At 40.2% G+C, this 16,767-nt stretch overlaps 1 protein-coding gene across 3 annotated transcripts in view; it reads right to left on the bottom strand.

The window, feature by feature from the left end:
- Positions 1–8,375: 8,375 nt before the first annotated feature.
- ERCC6L2 (ERCC excision repair 6 like 2) overlaps positions 8,376–16,767 on the bottom strand; it is a 75,687-nt gene continuing 67,295 nt past the window's right edge. For all 3 annotated transcript variants that reach the window (XM_068926900.1, XM_068926902.1, XM_068926903.1), the window contains exon 22: positions 8,376–16,129. The gene's annotated coding sequence lies outside the window, so the exon portion shown is untranslated. The remainder of the gene's footprint in view (positions 16,130–16,767) is intronic.

Genomic DNA, 16,767 nt, shown 5'->3' with positions numbered 1-16,767 from the left:
TTATTTTTACAGTCATATACTGTTGCTGACTCTTCAGTGCCACATTTTAAATCTCAGTCATATTAATTTTAAGTCTCATAGGATACAATTTTTCAGCTATTGATGCATTTTACATGCCCTTATTTTGAACTGGGAGTTCAAAGGCAAGGTAACCCTAAATCCTTCGAATATTTACTACCCTTCCAAATAACTGACAATAAAAGTGCTAGTTCTAAATGGTCACAAATTTGGAACCAGAACTCACTTCTATAGCGCCATCTGTACAGCAATTGCATGGTGACTAGGATGGAAAAGTATACACAGAAATCTCCCTGAAAGAGCTGTACTTCCCCATGTTCTCCTGCTTCCCTGACTGCAGCTCTAGTTTTCCTGTCTTCCTTATTTAAGCCCTTACCTAAGCCTTTATTCAAAGCCTGTTGGAAATCATTCCATTGTTTTACCATTTCATCAGGCTTTGAATCAAGCATAAACATTGGGAAGAACAGAGACTTCCATTTTCTTTTACAGTTATGCAGAGGCTGCACAATTTTTATCTAATCAGTTGGGCACTGATGCATTTTCAGGTACTTTGGAAGTCTGGTTTTATCTTTTTGGAGTTGCTGATACACAATTTTATCCAGGTCCTCAGGACATTTGCATCCTCTTTCTAAAAGCCTCAAGCACCTAAACTGCTGAATCAAGGTTTTTTGTGACTAGTGTCTAGACACCCTGACTGAAAATTGAAAATCTAATCTAGTGCAGAGATAAGTCTCAGACAACAGAGGATAAATAAGAAGAACAAGACCTTCATTATTATATTTTCTTTAATCATGGATTTAAGGCAGTCTCATGATTTTTGAGGCCTGATTCATCACCATTTAATACTTGAAACTGGCAAAAACCATCATTCCTTCTCTAAACCTCTCTTATCTCTAGTCATCAGCAATACTAGTAATAATACTCTACTGTTCCTTCACTACTGGCTCTAAACATCATGCTTAGTGTCCTTTCGGCAAATATTAAATATTTCTTCTTCACATCTTCTAAAGGTTGCTGTCAAACTGGGCACTTACCACTGTAGGGCCCTGTCTGCTGACCTCCTAACTCTGCCATATAAGCAACAGAAGCTCTAGGCATTAACCAGTTGTGAAAGAGCGGAGCATCAAAATACATCTGTTTCAGAGTACAATGTTAACCAATGCAGGCAACGCTTGCAAAAGAGAAATAAAAAAAAGGATGAGGGAATTTAATAACTTCCAGGAGCTGCCTGACCACCAGAAGCCATTTTAAATTGTTCATCTGTAACGGAGAAATGTTGTGCTAAACACTGAGTGCCATCAGAGGCTAATGCTATACATGGAATAAGAAGGTTAGGAGCAGCTGACAGTGGAGAGTTATTGATGTATTAGTTCGCTGTGTTAAACTGTCACAGACTATTCATACAGAATGCACACGGCAAAATAGAGATAATTTGTTTGCACAGCAGAAATTAGCAAATTCAGATATTAGTCTTGTTTATCAATCATATATCAAAGCCATTTCAGCATTTCCCAGTAACATAAAGTGCTCTATTTTCATTCCCTTTATATATCTACATACATCCCTGTATGTAGATACAGCAACAGTTTGCATCGTTTTTTTGTTTACCCAGTAATGATTACCCACGGGGAAACAAACTGGTTTTATTTATATGAATTTCACTAAAACAATGCAATGCTCAAAAAGGACATTCCTGAAGGCCACTGGAGAAGCAGCAAACATTTCATGCTATTGCCTTGCCAGTGGGATTTAAATTCTACCAGTCTTCTTGGGGAGGCTCAGTGCAATTTTTGCTTTCATTTGACTGGCTACTGAAAAAGGCATCTGTTTAATATCCTGTGCAGAACACTACCTTTAAAAGAAAATGACCTGTCTAGAGCTATGCTTAACTGTCGGTATAGATATGAGCCCAACTCCTAACATATAATCTCAGCTACATTGCCAGGTGGCCCGGAGTACATTGAATGATCACATTCCCGTGTTTAAAGGGGTGTTGGTTTTTTTTTTCTAACAATGTAAACGATACATTAATGAAGCATCTGCCCATGCTGAGGGCTGAGTTTTAGTGCAGTCTCACAGAGACAAATATAAGAGGAAACTGCCAGTGACTACATTAAAATAGGAGGATTGGTGTGAGTTTGTAATGAAGAGGCAGCACACCTGGTCTGTGAGACTTCACATACTGTTATAACAGTGTAAGTTAAGATCCTTTGGAGCAAAAACGAGGCAGCGTAACCTCTCCACTCTCTTGAACTGGTTAAGAAGGTTTCAGCGCTGTGGGTATAAAACGCAGATAGAACAGAACAAGGGGACAAAGAAACTATGCATCATAAGATTAACTAACTAGAAAAATATCAGAAGCAAAGTTGCACATGTGATTATTACTATTGGAGAAAGGATTTTGCTAAAGAATTTTTTTTCAGAAATGGAAAATGCCTCAAGTTCAAGCCATGCTTAAAAGCATAATCATATGGGACAAGAGAGCAACAGCTGCACTCAAATATTTTTTGAGAGATGAACGTTCATACTCACTCTGTGCTACATCAAAATAACATTTCTGTGTATCAGCTTAGTTTGCAAATGCTTTTGAAAGAAAGTCTTTGTTTGTCCTTTCTGAAGCCTTTTTTAGCTGGAGTTATCATTGCTCACTCTTCCCCAGTGACGTGCAGTATGCTGGATCCTCATAAGCAGAGCAAAATATCCCTTTTCTGGCAGTAAAGAGGGCACTGGTCCCTCAATATTGCCTGAAGAAGGAGAAAGTGAGGACTGTGTTCTGCCCACATTATTTCAATATTTATCCACCCTTGAAATAAACATTCAAGTATAAAATGTTAAAAATAAAGTGTTCAAGGTCTTGCTCATAAATACTTTATTTATAGCTATGAAAATATAAGTTGGAATGTCAAACTGAAATATGTCGTGCTCTTACTATCATAAATTATACAGAGACATAAATTTACAGGACATTTTACAAATATAGATGATATTTCCCCTGTCCCAAAGAATTTAAACTCTAAATCAGGCATGATAAAGAGAAGACATGACACAGGACAATAGTTCAAGAGAGGAACGATGAAAAAAATGTTAACTTTGTCTAAAATGATGTGTTTAAAGGAGAGAGAGAAAAGACAGGGAAAAGGTCTCTTTTTAGGTGCAGACAAAGAAGCGGATTTAAGTTTAAGCTCTGCTCCTCAGAGAAGGAGAAAATGTAGGTCTGGAGGGCTTCATTTACGTGCTTACTGATAAGTCTACTTGCTGAGTTTTGAAGGCCTGGATAGGACTTGTTTACATTTTGATTGTTAATAGATTATTGTTGTAAGGACACTTACAGAAGGACTCCGAATTTACAAGCGACAGCTTTTGGCTTAGTAACAAAGGTAAAAAGCTTAGCCAGAGGTGGCAGAGGGCTTTGCTTTGCTCCATGTTCACAATATGCAGGGCCTGTGCCCAGCCTGGAATGAAACTGCAGCCACAACGCAAAGTAGACTTCACAGCATGGTCTGATGGAACCAGCAGCTTCTTTGCAAAGCTCACTACAGGGGAACCGAGCTGGGTCAGCCACCTCACTGCAGCTTCTGGCTAGTAGAAGCTGAGGTCACAGGACACTACTGGGGTACTGTGCACTTGGACCTAGTGGAGGGATGCTGGTAGACCTCTGTGGCTCTGCAGAGAGCCAAACTGCCAGCCTCCTTTACCGTCAGACAGCTCCCTCATCTAAATGGGGTTCGAGTGAGGTGGCAGATGAGGCTCATGGTGGAACTAATTATTCTGGACCTCTGGAAGCTGGATGATAAACACTCGGAGCTCTGGGTTAACCAAATTCTAGGTGCAATGGAGGACTGGATTATTAATTTCCCTAAGTGTCAGCTAAAAGTATGGAGCTGCATACAACTTTTCTGTGTTGCTGTTTTCATCTCTCTACAAAAAAACCCATGAATTTCCTGTTCTTAATAAATGCTTAAGAGAGGTAAAAAGGCACTTTCCCGGGACTGTTCACTGTGCCATAGTAGTGGTATAGCTAAGATACTTCATGGGAGATGTAGTCCAGCAAGGGAGATAGAGGGCTAGATTCAGTTGCTTTAACACAGGAGCCAACTGTGACTCAAGACACCTTCAGAAACCTGAAACCCTTGTAAAGGACTTGTGGGAGCCCTGCAGCCATCTGGGACAGCAGCTGGAGGTAAGTTGTGATACCCCATACCACCTCAAGTGGCACTAGACATCTGTATTTAGGCGACTGAATCATTCAAATAGTGTAAATGAGAAGCAGGAGAGGTGTAAAACAAAAACATGCATCAATATATGCAACTGAAACTATATTTTACCTCAGCTATTGCTTCCTGATTATCATGGAAGTGACAAATCTGGATAAATTCTCAAACTACAAAATACCTTGCTTATCTACCAGCAGCTGGAGCTGCTGAGTTATTCAAAAGGCTCTCTTCCCCATCATCACCATGTCAGCCTTGCTGTGGTCTGGATACAACCAGCCAATTTACCTCATTTTGTTGGTCTTTGTTGGTTGCTAGAATAGTTTATTGATGAAAAGGATACAAGTTCTCAGAGGTGTATTGACTGACCTGACTGGTGGTGATGCCTGACTGTTTCTGGTGGGTGCTAGATGGACATGGAGCTGGACACATGATAAGACATCCTGTGGAGGATTTTGGCAGGAAAGAAGTTGCTCACTTCTGGTCAAAGCTTCCCCGACGCTGCTTCTTGTTACTGCTTCTCCACAGGCTCAATTGTACACAGCTATCAGTCCAACAGAGTGGACTGGGTTTACTTGTGGAATAATGGACATTAACCCCTCTTGATGGAAAGAGGTAGCCATGGTTACTGCTGGTTTAATTAGATGCCTTAGTCTGAAATCTGCAGGTAAGGGGCTAAGTTCATGGTGGTGGATACAGCCAAAATCAGATGATTTAGCTCTACCAAGAAAGACCTGCTGGATAAATTTTTGAGATGCAAAGACTTCAGTGATAGCTCATGACTTCTAGTGGGACAGCAAAGTCATTTATAGCATATGCCCCTTTTAAAGATAGCATTAACTATGCAATTACTGGTGCAGACATGAGCTCCAGTTCCAGATCCAAGATGTCTTCTTTATAGTGAATATTAGTGAATATTTACACCTCGTTGGTGAAGTGTTGTCCTGCGTTGTTATCTTGTTTAGAGATGTAGAAAGAGCGCTTAGAAATGTTTCAGTTGGTTTATCCAGGTCTATGCCCTTTATAGTCCAAACCAAAGATTAATAAGGATTTGCTGATCTCTTGTTACTTCCCGCACAAGATGCAAAACCGTTGATTTGCTAGTGGTCATGGTGCCTGAGCATGATCGCCTAATCCCAATTAAAAAGGCTGAACGAATATCTTGCTTCAAAAGTGTAACGCTTCTCTGCACAAAACAATGGTTTTCATTTTCTCATTTGGTGAATCCAGCTGCTAGTTTCCAAAGGGACACACCAAAGTTCACCTGAGCAAATCAATAAAGAACTGTGCCTTATAAGAAATTCTCCTCTTGGGCTGTACGACAAAATGTTAAAACCTATCAGGGACAACTAGAATGTTACTTCGGGATACTTCAAAAGTGAAAAGTTATGATAAATTAGCTTTACCCGTAACACTTGTTTTTACAGTAACAACTCTCAGCCTCTCTTATGCGTCAACGCTACCTATAGCAAGCCTAATACTGGTTGTACCTAGGAACAAGCAGATCAGAAAAGGCCACTGCACTCTGCTGAGATGGAGAAATGAGAGAAATAGGCTCACTTAAGAGATTTCTGCTTAGGCAGTAGTGCCACAGAAACAGCCTAGAATTCAGCAGTTTGCCTTCCCAGACTGCACAGACATTCATACAAAAAGTTCTAATATGCTAGCTGCTGATCCATAAACTTGAATAACCGGGCTTAGCACACTGGTGCTGGATGGGGCTATCAAGACAGGACTTGACCTCACACAGTTGGTAGCAAAGGCATTGCGTCTAGCAGGCTGCAACTGTAGCATGGCAGCTGCTGGTGTCCCCATTCAGACTTGTTAAAAATACGCAGATTGTCAGCATCAGAATTTCATGGGAGTGGGCTGGCTTCCATGAGATTATTACGTGGAATATGTTACTCAGACTTCATCATTTCAGTTAAGTTTTAGATGCTCAGATCATAACAAAGATCAAATTTATATAGCACTGAAACCTATATATACTATGTTAAATAGTTACCTATTATGGATGTTATCTATCACATGGACTGATTTAATCTAATATTGAAAATTCTAAGGAAATAAAACACTAATATTGAAACAAACTTTTTTCAATAATAATCAAACCCTGTCAGGCATTTGTTTGATGGGAGTTTTTTAGGGTTTTCTTCTGTTTTGGAATAGCTTGTTTCAAACCATTGGAATTTCCTTCAGAACAGAAATCCCAGCTCCCAGCCAGTTTTGTTCCTATTGTTCCTGAATCCCAGATCCCAGCACCCCGTGGCAAAACTTCTTTTCCAGTGCGTGTCCCCGTTCCACCTCCCCATCCCCATAAGTCTTGCTGCAGAGAGTCTCACAGGCTTCTCTTGAGAAACAGCCAATGCACAAAGCCCACTTTTTGGAGCACAGTTGCATCGTATTAGGTCCCTGTGCCTAGGGCTCTTTGTAGCAGAATCTCTCATAACGCTAACATTAACCATCTGGTACTATCTACCCTAGGGAGAGGCCTGGTGGACTACATTACCCAAAATCCTTGACAAGAGAGTTCATGGGTGGCTAATGAGCGAAAACTAAATTGTGTTCAGGCACTCTGGGTTCAAAGTCATCATTTTTTTCTTGCCTAGAAGCTACTGGCCAGATGTACATGACGGATCATGGTGACAGGAAGTAAAAATGAAAGCCAGAAAGCAGTTTCCCTCAGATCTGCCTGAATAACAAGCACAAATTCAGATGCCATTTTCTGTGCAGAGCCATCTGTCCAGAATTAACTGTGTTTGGCTGGCTCCTTACAGAAATATTCAAAAGTCACACTCGCTGTCAAATCCTGGAAAAGCAGCCCAAATTCTATAAATAAAATATCCACTGAGGAGATTAACCAAAGCAGAGCACTAAGATAGTGGGAGGCAGTGTCAAACACAGACAACTCTCCAGATGCTGTAGTGAGACACCCATAATGATTTCATCACAGGCACAGCTGGAGAGATGCCAGACTTGCTCAATGTAACTGAAGCAGGTGACAGTGAATCGCTGGTTCTTCCCTAAGTAGCCACACCACTGACAGCTTGGCATTTGCACCCTCCACTACCACCCTTTTAAGATCAGAGCACTGCTGCTTTCAATGCTGACAGCTGGCATCCACTTTCAGAGATGCATCACTACACTTTAAAAAAGCTTCTTTAAAGTTTACAGTGGTGGAGATGTCACATAACATTTGGCTTTTCATGTGATGCAGTGTAAATGCTGTAATCATATTTACAAAACACGATTGATTACATGTTGCACGTGAACTCTTTCCTTTAAACTTTCTCATGAAACACACTCACCTGCCTTTTCCTAATTTCAACCCCCAAAAGGTCCAAGTGAAGAAAGACAAACTAAATAGTTCCAAACAAGGCAAATAGGCCCCATTGTCCATGAGATGGAGGTGACAGTTCAGCTCCAAATTTGAGTTGGCTAAATCTTCACACTCTTCTTTTAAAACCTTGTGTAAGTAGTTTGTTTCTGCGTCAGTCAACACAGACTTACACCCCATGTAAGATTAATGTGAGATCCCCAAATTGCTTAGGCCCAAAGCAGAACTGTTCACTTGATTTCCAGCTCAATAGTCCTTTGTTTGGTGCTGTGATCTCACCAATTCAGAGAGTTACCCCTTAGCTCTGCTGCTGTAAATGGATAAGCTGTGCAGGAGGCGGTGGGCCTCTTGAGCTTTGTTGCCTAATTCTCCCTTAAGTTGCTCCACACTGCAAACTGCAGTAAATCACCCTAAGTGACTGCTAGGTTCACATGGCCAACTCTGCTGCAATGGAAGTAGGGAGCACTCCGTTATCATTGTACCTTCACAGCTGGGAGATGACAGTCTTTGCCATAGGGCAATCATAAAAAGCTGCTTGGCAGGTTGTACCCCTGTTAGATACTGCTCCACTGCAGCCTTAGATACTAAATGGGTGTGCATGGGAGGGCTACATTTTACAGTAGAGTAAACCAGGTGCGCTCACTTACTTGAAGCTCCTCCTCAACATCCATACTGGCACAGTGTGACTCCTGTAGATGAACATGAACATGACCAGCTCACACTATAGAAAAGGCATTAAATTCTTGCAATTACAAGCACAACTAAAGCACTGGGAAAAAATGAAAACAGATCACAGTAAAGAGAGAATGTTGTAAATAAACCCAACAGGGATGGTATGCCTTTATGTACTTTTTTTGCACTTGATTTTTACATGATTCTGAGATTAAAGGTACCAAGTAACCTGTATTCAGAAAGCCCCAGTTAAAAGAATACAATTCTGTTTTTAGAATTATATTATTTTACTATAGCACATTTGAATCTACAGCCAAGAATGCTTAAAAATACGCTGTAAACCTTTGAGCCAATAGGAGATGAGGTTAAAGCTGAAGCAAAATCATTGTCCACGGGAGTCTGGCATCCGGTAAAGTTCCGCTGGAATCATTTAAGACATCAGATTGCCTCGTCCAGTAGTGGGAGAGACTTTGAATGGAAGGACATCCAGTCCTGCAGATGTTCAGATAACAAATGTCTTCAAGGCACTTTAAAGATGAAGCACTACATATAAATAGAAAGTTTCATTATTAGATATTAGGAAGAGTAATAAAAATAAATACATTTCATCAAACTGAAGAACATCTGAGGGCTGTTTTATGAGACACAACATAGGAGTCTTTTCAAAGTAATGATTTATTTTTTCCACATTACACCTTTCCATTAGTAGAGTTCAGAAATTAATTTGACGATTTTTGTTTCATTCAATCCAGCAGCGTCAAACAATTTTGCCAAAGACAAAACTACTTAGAAAGCATAAAGAAGCTTGTAAAAAGCTACTAGACAGAGATGTTCACTCAATCACTAGCAGCACTGATTAGATCCAGAGCCACAATAAAAATGGATAGACAATATAGGCCCGTACCTTAAACCATCTCAAATACCACATAAATAAAGGAGGGGCACAGGAGCAAGAGAGAGTGCTGTAGAAAAACAAAATGAAAGCCATTCACCAATATCTCAATTTTGAACAGTTATGTAAAAACATCTGGAAGCTGCAAATCCTGGAGAACTCAGCAGTCCCCTTGTCTCCTGTTTCACCCAAGGACATGATGTTTGGTCTCTATGACCTAGAGCAGGAGCAAAAAGAAGCATAGCACATCAGATAAGGAGCATGCATGAGACAGATCTTTGTTGGCTTTGTTGCAAACCAGTCCATCATTCCTTTTGTTATATGGATAGTGATTGGAAGGGAAACATAGCCAGGGCTTACATCCAGAAGAGCGATATTTCAGCCATGTTCCTACGTTGACTGCAAACGTATATTGTATCTAGTCAACCTTTTGGTCTTCAAATGATGATTACATTTAATGACAGTTTTGATGAATATATTCTCAGGAAGGGAAATTCCAGTAAGATCATAAAAGCACCTTTGAAGTAAGGAAAATACAGAATGCCAGCCTTTAAATATTTATGGCTTTCCTTTACCGGTAGAAGAAAAGGTCTGTGGTATATGAAAAACCTTAAGTTAGAAATACTTCAAATTTAAGTAACATTTACAAAAACAGATGAGAAAACATCTCATAGCGTATTAGGAAAAGAATGTAAGATTTTTGTGCATAATATGATGCAGTTCTTCTGTCTTCCGAAGCTGTGATTGCCAGTATTACACAGAGAAATCATTTAATTGAAATACAAGAAAGAACATCCTCAGAAAGAAGAAGAATAGGGGAAGGAGTGAGGAAGGTAAAAAACAAAGGGAAGATAAATAATTGTCAGCTAGATCTGTAAACAACTGCTTAAAGAACTGAGAACCAAATGAGATAAAGACAGGACAGTGCTATAGAATACAAAGCTCTCGATTTTTGGAGGGAGCAAGGGTGTGCTCGTGGATTAAAAATTACTTATTTCTGAGATTTACAGACATAAAGATGAAATGATTTAGAAAACACAAAAACATTTTTTCTAGTGAAGCAGAAGGGTAGGAATATAAGTAGTATTTTAGGAGCCTCCAATTACGGTTAGGCCTATAAGGATCCTGAAAAGCAGGGCTATTAGGAATGGCAGTATTTTGCATGTGTGGTGCACACATGTAGAGCTAAAAATACACAATGAAGTTGCAAAGTCAGTTCTTTAAAGTGAAGAACATCAGAACTTCTGTTGCCCATAAAAATCTGCCTTGGGTTTGCTTGCTTTTGCCTCAGGGTATGGCGAGGTTTTACAGAGTGACTTGCTAGTCATCATTTTGTCCCATTCCCTCTGTTCTTTTGCATAACCCAACTTTGAATATAAAATTGCTAAGTTGCTCACCACTCTCAGTTATACTGTAATACTTGACTGCTTCACAGGCATGACTGCATTTATAACAAGACTCTGAAGCAAGGGAATATTATAACAGATGGGAACTGAAGCACAGAGAGATTAATTTCCAAGGGTGTCTAATTTGAGGCTGCTAGCATTTGATTTTTTCAGACTTTTTAGCATTAGCAAGCACATTGCATTTTCCAGACACCACTCCTCTTGACTTCTGTGGCTACTGCAAGTGCTCTACAGTTCTGCAAGTGAGACCCCAGCGTACAGCAAATGATTACCTGTCAAATTCTTGGTGATGTGTGGCACATTAAATGCGTATATGTGAGTGAGAGAGAGAGAGAGAGAGAGAGAGAGAAAAAGAGTTCAGTTGTCAGTGGCAGCATTCCACCACCCCTGCTCTGCTTTGCTCAGTAAATACTTTCCAGTTTCCTCAGAATGAAGGCTAGAAAAAGATAACCATGTCCTTCATTAAACAGTCCTGTCTCCTCTGCTACTGCATTCAGTGTGCAGAACAGACCCCCTCAGACTGTCACCAGAAGCAGTCCCCCCTGCAAATTGAAAGTAGTTGTTTTCTCCTATTATTCCAATGAGTGTCTTCCGTTTCTTGGGGCATTTCTTAAATCCCAGTCACGAAAGGTGAACTCCTATTCAGCAATTTCAAACCAAAGCAGGGAGTGCGATGGGGTATGGAAAATGTAAGTCCGGTATGCATCCCTGTATCACTGTTTCCAGGCAAACGTTTCAACTGGTCTACTGGAAACCAGTTTTCTTGTTCATCACAGTGTGTGCAGAGGGATGCAGAATGGACCATGGAATGGTAGCCCTTGTATCTTGTGTTCTTGACACAGTAAAATAATACGGAGAGATCGTAGAGGCACAGTTAGCTTTCAGATACTTACATTTGCTAATTATAATGAACATCTGAAGCCTATCCAATGCATATGTTGCTCTAGCCAGTTTTGGAAATATGAAATACAGTGAAAGCTCCTATCTCACAAACTGTTTAAAGTTCCCATATTTTGTGCACACTTAGTGCCCTAATACAAAAAAGGGCAAGCAAATGAAATTCTGTGGTTGTGAAAGAAGGTAGCGGTCCCTTCTGGCTTTAAATTCTCTAATTTATTAACCTTTAAAGGTTACAGAGACATTACGGTTAACACATCGTTTCCCCATTAGCTGTGTATGAATATCTGACTACTCTTTTCAAAGACTTTTGGTTCAGCATCATTTACCAGATGTTGGTCTGTTGCTTGAAATACAGAAGACTTGCGTTTCACTGGAACAATCACCTAATAGTTAAATTAGACATTCTAACTTCTTTTCAACTAAGAAAGGCTAGAAAGAGTTGTTTGTGTACATGAACCAACCCATTTGTCATAATATACCACATTTCAGCCAGTGTGGGGTCATACCAAATCTTGCACCACCATATCCTGCTGTGAAATATGCTGTAAATGGCTGAAATATGCTGTAAAATGGCTTTCAGGCTCACTTCTTTCTTGCTACCTCCTGCTTCCACTGATGAGAACAGCAAGCATTTGATATCTGCAAGTTGATTGACAGATTGAAATCAATTGTTGACTGCTTGAATCATAACAGTGAGTGCTGTAAATGATCACACTTCTCTGTAGTTCTCATTTCTAGAACAAGACTTAAAAGTTTGTTATTTGCAATGGGAGAAAATAATTTCCTACTCAGTATTCATATATCCTTCCCAGACGAGCCGCTAAGTTCCTCTGTCAGCATGAGCATAGTTACATTCTGCTGATGTAAATGCAAAGAGAGGATTGACTTTCCAGCACACAGTATGCTCTTACCATATAGGAAAAAGCCTGGTGCACCTTGTAGACAAAGATGAAACCTTTTCAGAAGCCATGGCCTTTGCAAAAGTTTTGATCCAGCTCTGACATGCCTGAAACCAAAGCTACATTTTTATTCAGGCAAGAATTCTTTTCCTAAGCCCATAAGCATTCTGGGCCATATTCAGTGGCGCTGCACGCCTGTTACAGCATCTAAATTCAAGGGAATAATGAGTGATTCAAACCAAAGCTCTGGGGAAGATAAAGAGATTCAGCACCTAATTTAGGCTCCATAGTAAGTGGTCTGGATATGCCATACAATGCAGCAGATAGTTGAATATCCTTTTGCTACTCTCTGCCAAAGAATGCAGCACTCCTGTGCTTCACAACACAGAGTTTTAGCGTAAGCTTTTTACAGCTACATGTGAACTTAAATGTAACAATACCCAGGAGAGAGAGAAGGATTTCCCCTATATAAATTGTTCATAGCATGACAATTTTTTTGCGAGTTCATCCCCCTAGGTTGTCTTTGATAATCTGGTTATGAAGTTAGAGGAGCCACAGAGTTGTACCAAGCCCTATTTTAACTCCCATTTAATAACATGGTGATTATTGCTGTCTAATTGTAGCAGCTGCAGAAGGGCAACATTTTTAGTGGGTTCTGTGTTGTTACCTGCAAGTTGATGAATCCAAAATCCCCTGGTATAGTCTTCCTGAAAGACTTGCACTGACCTGCATATTTTTTGAGTTTGTCCCAGTCTCTAGAAGTTTCTACAAGGTTTCTTTGAACAAATAAGCGTTTGCATCGTGAGAATATTTCCCACAACAAAAGGACACAGTCTTTGAATGTGGTCTTTGTGCCTTCTCTTTGACCTCAGTTATTTGTTGCACAGATGACATGTCGCTGCTGCAGTACACTGGCCTCTTCAGTTACCATCTCTTAATCTAGTAATTTCTAGTGCACGTTTTGGGGCCAAACCAATAGCGGCTTTTTGGTTTGCTTCCTTTCGCACACTAACCGAACCCACAAAACAATATCAAAACTCCGCAGGTCTACAAAGCTCTATTGATTTTCCTAATTGAAACAAATAGTTAGAATTTCCTTTGTTTCATCCACACTCCATTTAGAGACATATTTATTAGTAACAATACATGGAAACTACATGGATTCATTAGAATCGTCATTAACTGTATTTAGTAACTATACACAACCTCATGAAAATTAGCTTTATACAAGCTACCTTGTCTGGCTTCTAAAGGGAGACACACAAGCGAGCACATGTAGTTGTTCAAATAATTTTAATAGGTCTCATCAAATGTTTATATGTTACTTTACTATACTGCTGTCTTTTAACCTTACAGCTGCCTGTATATCCTGAAGAGTATACGTAAATTTTGATGAATAACATAAAGCTCAGGTCCTGGTATTTTGATGAAGTATCAGTAGAATAACTGCACAGGGAAGGAATTAAGGGAAATCTTTGCATAGTAGGCAGGCATGCTGGAATGGTGTAGGATCTTCTGTTTTTCCACACAAGTCCTGTTCTCCTGAAGTCAAACTGAGTTTTGCTCATTAGACTCCAGCTGGGGATCTTGATTATTTCAGTATTTGACATCATTTAGTGTTTTACTAGAATAAAGCTCAACAGAAGCAAATCCTGTGACAGATATGTACCCTTCCGCAGAGGCCTTACTTGGCTTTTTGTTGCAACCAGTAACATTTCCTATACATGTTTAAATGGTGCAATGGACTTTGTGTGAGAGTTTGGTCAATGGGTATGACACCTTAAATGGAAAGACAGCATTTGACATCAGGATAGTCTCTAGATGAGGCACTAGAGAAAGTGTAGGCACCCTACACTGAAAGCTCCTGATAGTCACTTCAAAGAGAAAGGGAGAAACTAATATAAGCCTATTCTATGATTATCATATTAGTAAGCACAAAGGAATTGCAGTAAGTTTGGGTTGGGGTCCAGCAAATGAACTTCACTGCAAATGGCAAACTGCCAACAGAGTGGTAATGGAGGTATCAGGAGACAAGAGAGACTAGCAGCGAACTGGCTATCATGAGCAGAGGCAATGGGCTAGGAGGGAGCTGGGGAACTGGACGGTGTATGCTGTTGGTTGTAGGTAAAGAGAAAGGATGAATTTGGTGAATAACTCAGGCCTTTATGCAGAGGTACCAAGATGTCTACACCTATGCTGTGAACTTACAGAAAGTTACACTGAAGTATTAGGAAAATGCCTGCTTAACGCTGAACAAAGCGACAAAGTACCCTGCAAGCAGCTACTGCTTATAACCCATTATCTGCTCTGGGCAGCAAATAGTTGTTGTTTTTTTTTTTTTTTAAAGATTTAATACATTTACCCTGAAGAAAATACAAAGGTGGAACCTGGGAATGAAGTAGGGAACACAGTAAAATTCTGCAGCAAGTAGAAGAGCAGAAATGGAGAAAGCCAAGGGAGATTTGCTGCTTTCCAGGGGTTCAAAGCCATGGCCCTTTTTCAGAGTGTAGCTGTGTTTTTGCTGGGCATGACAGGATTCATGAAAAGATGTCTCAGCATTTAGGAGCTTTTAAAGTATGAATAAATATTACACATAAAATACAGTATTCTCTTTTATGCACCTCTCTCTCACTCACCCCTCTGGCACCTTTTCCTCAGAGCTTCTCACTTCAGTGGTTCAGAGGTGTTTATTGCCAGGATCTTCTACCCTTATTTCTTCAGGCAGAAGTAAAATACTTTGAATCTGTTGCCCAGACAGAAGGAAAATTAGGGAACTGAAGAAAAGTGTTTCCAAAGAGCTACAAAGCCTCACTCCTTAAAAGCGCTGCAGACAGAAAAGACTTGCCTGGCAAGAAAGATCCAAGAGCCTGCTGCAGTGCTTAAACTCACTGGGTTAATGCTTCAGCCCATATATAAGTTATCCCTCTAGAGGCCAGCAGAGTATCAGAAAACAGTTACAGTGACCTAAATCATAATGCTACTGTAGAACCAACTTTTACCCAAATTATTAACACTTAAAACTTCTTCCAGCTGTCCAAGGGCTGCGTGCTGCATTCAAATTGAATTGTCCTGCAAGTATAGTAGCAACATAAGAAACATGCCATAACGTTACCTTTATCATGGATCTAAATTCTTTAAGTAGGGCCTTAGATGTTAGAAGTAGAGAGTACTCACTGAAATAGACATATTGCCCTTATTCATATAGGGAGGATCATTTAAGAAGTATGTTTGAAATTAGCGTACACTTAGGAGAGACAGCATGTCTTGTGGTTAGAGGAGGGAGTGGAGCTCTACCCTACTCTGGCATTGATTTGCTTTCTCTGAACTTCTGTGTTTTGGTTTTACCATCTGTAAAATAGATACTGTAATACTTGCAATGCTCAGCTGACCCAGCAGAAACATCTCCTGCCTCATAGACGTGATGAGAAGATTAATTACTACAATTAATGACATAAAAGAGCCTCAACGTACAGTTCAATGGGAACGCAAAGTAATGAGAACTCTGGCAAACAAAGCATGTATATATGTAATTTTATTTTTCAGGAATACATTTTTTTCTAGATCGTGCACTGACCTAACGCTTTCCTTTTGAGCAGGTCTTACTCTAAGGCTTGCTCCTGCAGTTCTCATGCAGCCACATTCCCACAGAAGTTTGCTTGAGGAAGGCCTCAAGATTCAGCTTTGTCTATTTTGTCTAGGTGCCAGGAAATATTATCCTTTTAATTAGCAGGTCTGTTTCTTTGATATGTAAGCGGTTTCATTGCAATTTCATCTCTTCAGTTGTAGTCTAGCACCTGGGAGGTAAGGGAAAAGGAAGTAAGCAAGCTCTGAGTTTTTCCATCATTTCTAAAGAGGGATACTTCTGAGACGCTGTACTTGTGTGGGTGGGCAGATGGATGGATGGATAGACAGACGGAAAAGGGAGTTTCCTTTATGGGATTCCAATAATTGGTATGTGGTTTACATTCCATTCATCTGAAGGACTCTGATTTTAATCAGAAACAGGCTTGGGCTGCTGAACTACCTCTAGTGTTCAAAACATGCTCTGCTTTCAGCCAGTGACTTTTCTCACATGCATCTTTTCTTTGACACCCACAGGCCCCAAAGAGTAATGCGGTTATTTACCACCGAGAACTCAGTGTCAGGTCCTATAATAGCAGCTCATTCAGAGCCCTCTTCCAGGCAGAGGTTTCCGATTGGTAGCTTCAGAAGTAGAAGCACTTTATAACGTGGTATTTGAAACTGGCACTGATTTCGTGAAGAGGTTTTTTTTCCTAGGCTCATCCAACTCTGGGAAAGCCTTGTCTGGACAGCGTCATGGAGGTCTGGCAACAGAACTTGGCTCTTGGTAGCCAGACATTAATGCAGACAACCCCTGAGAAAAGTCCCATATTCGGCAGCTGGACTTGCTGTCCTTTCAGCACAAATGAAT

The sequence above is a fragment of the Struthio camelus genome, chromosome Z (assembly GCF_040807025.1).
Source record: "Struthio camelus isolate bStrCam1 chromosome Z, bStrCam1.hap1, whole genome shotgun sequence".
Lineage (NCBI taxonomy): Eukaryota > Metazoa > Chordata > Aves > Struthioniformes > Struthionidae > Struthio > Struthio camelus.
This window is presented reverse-complemented; position numbering and strand designations above follow the sequence as displayed.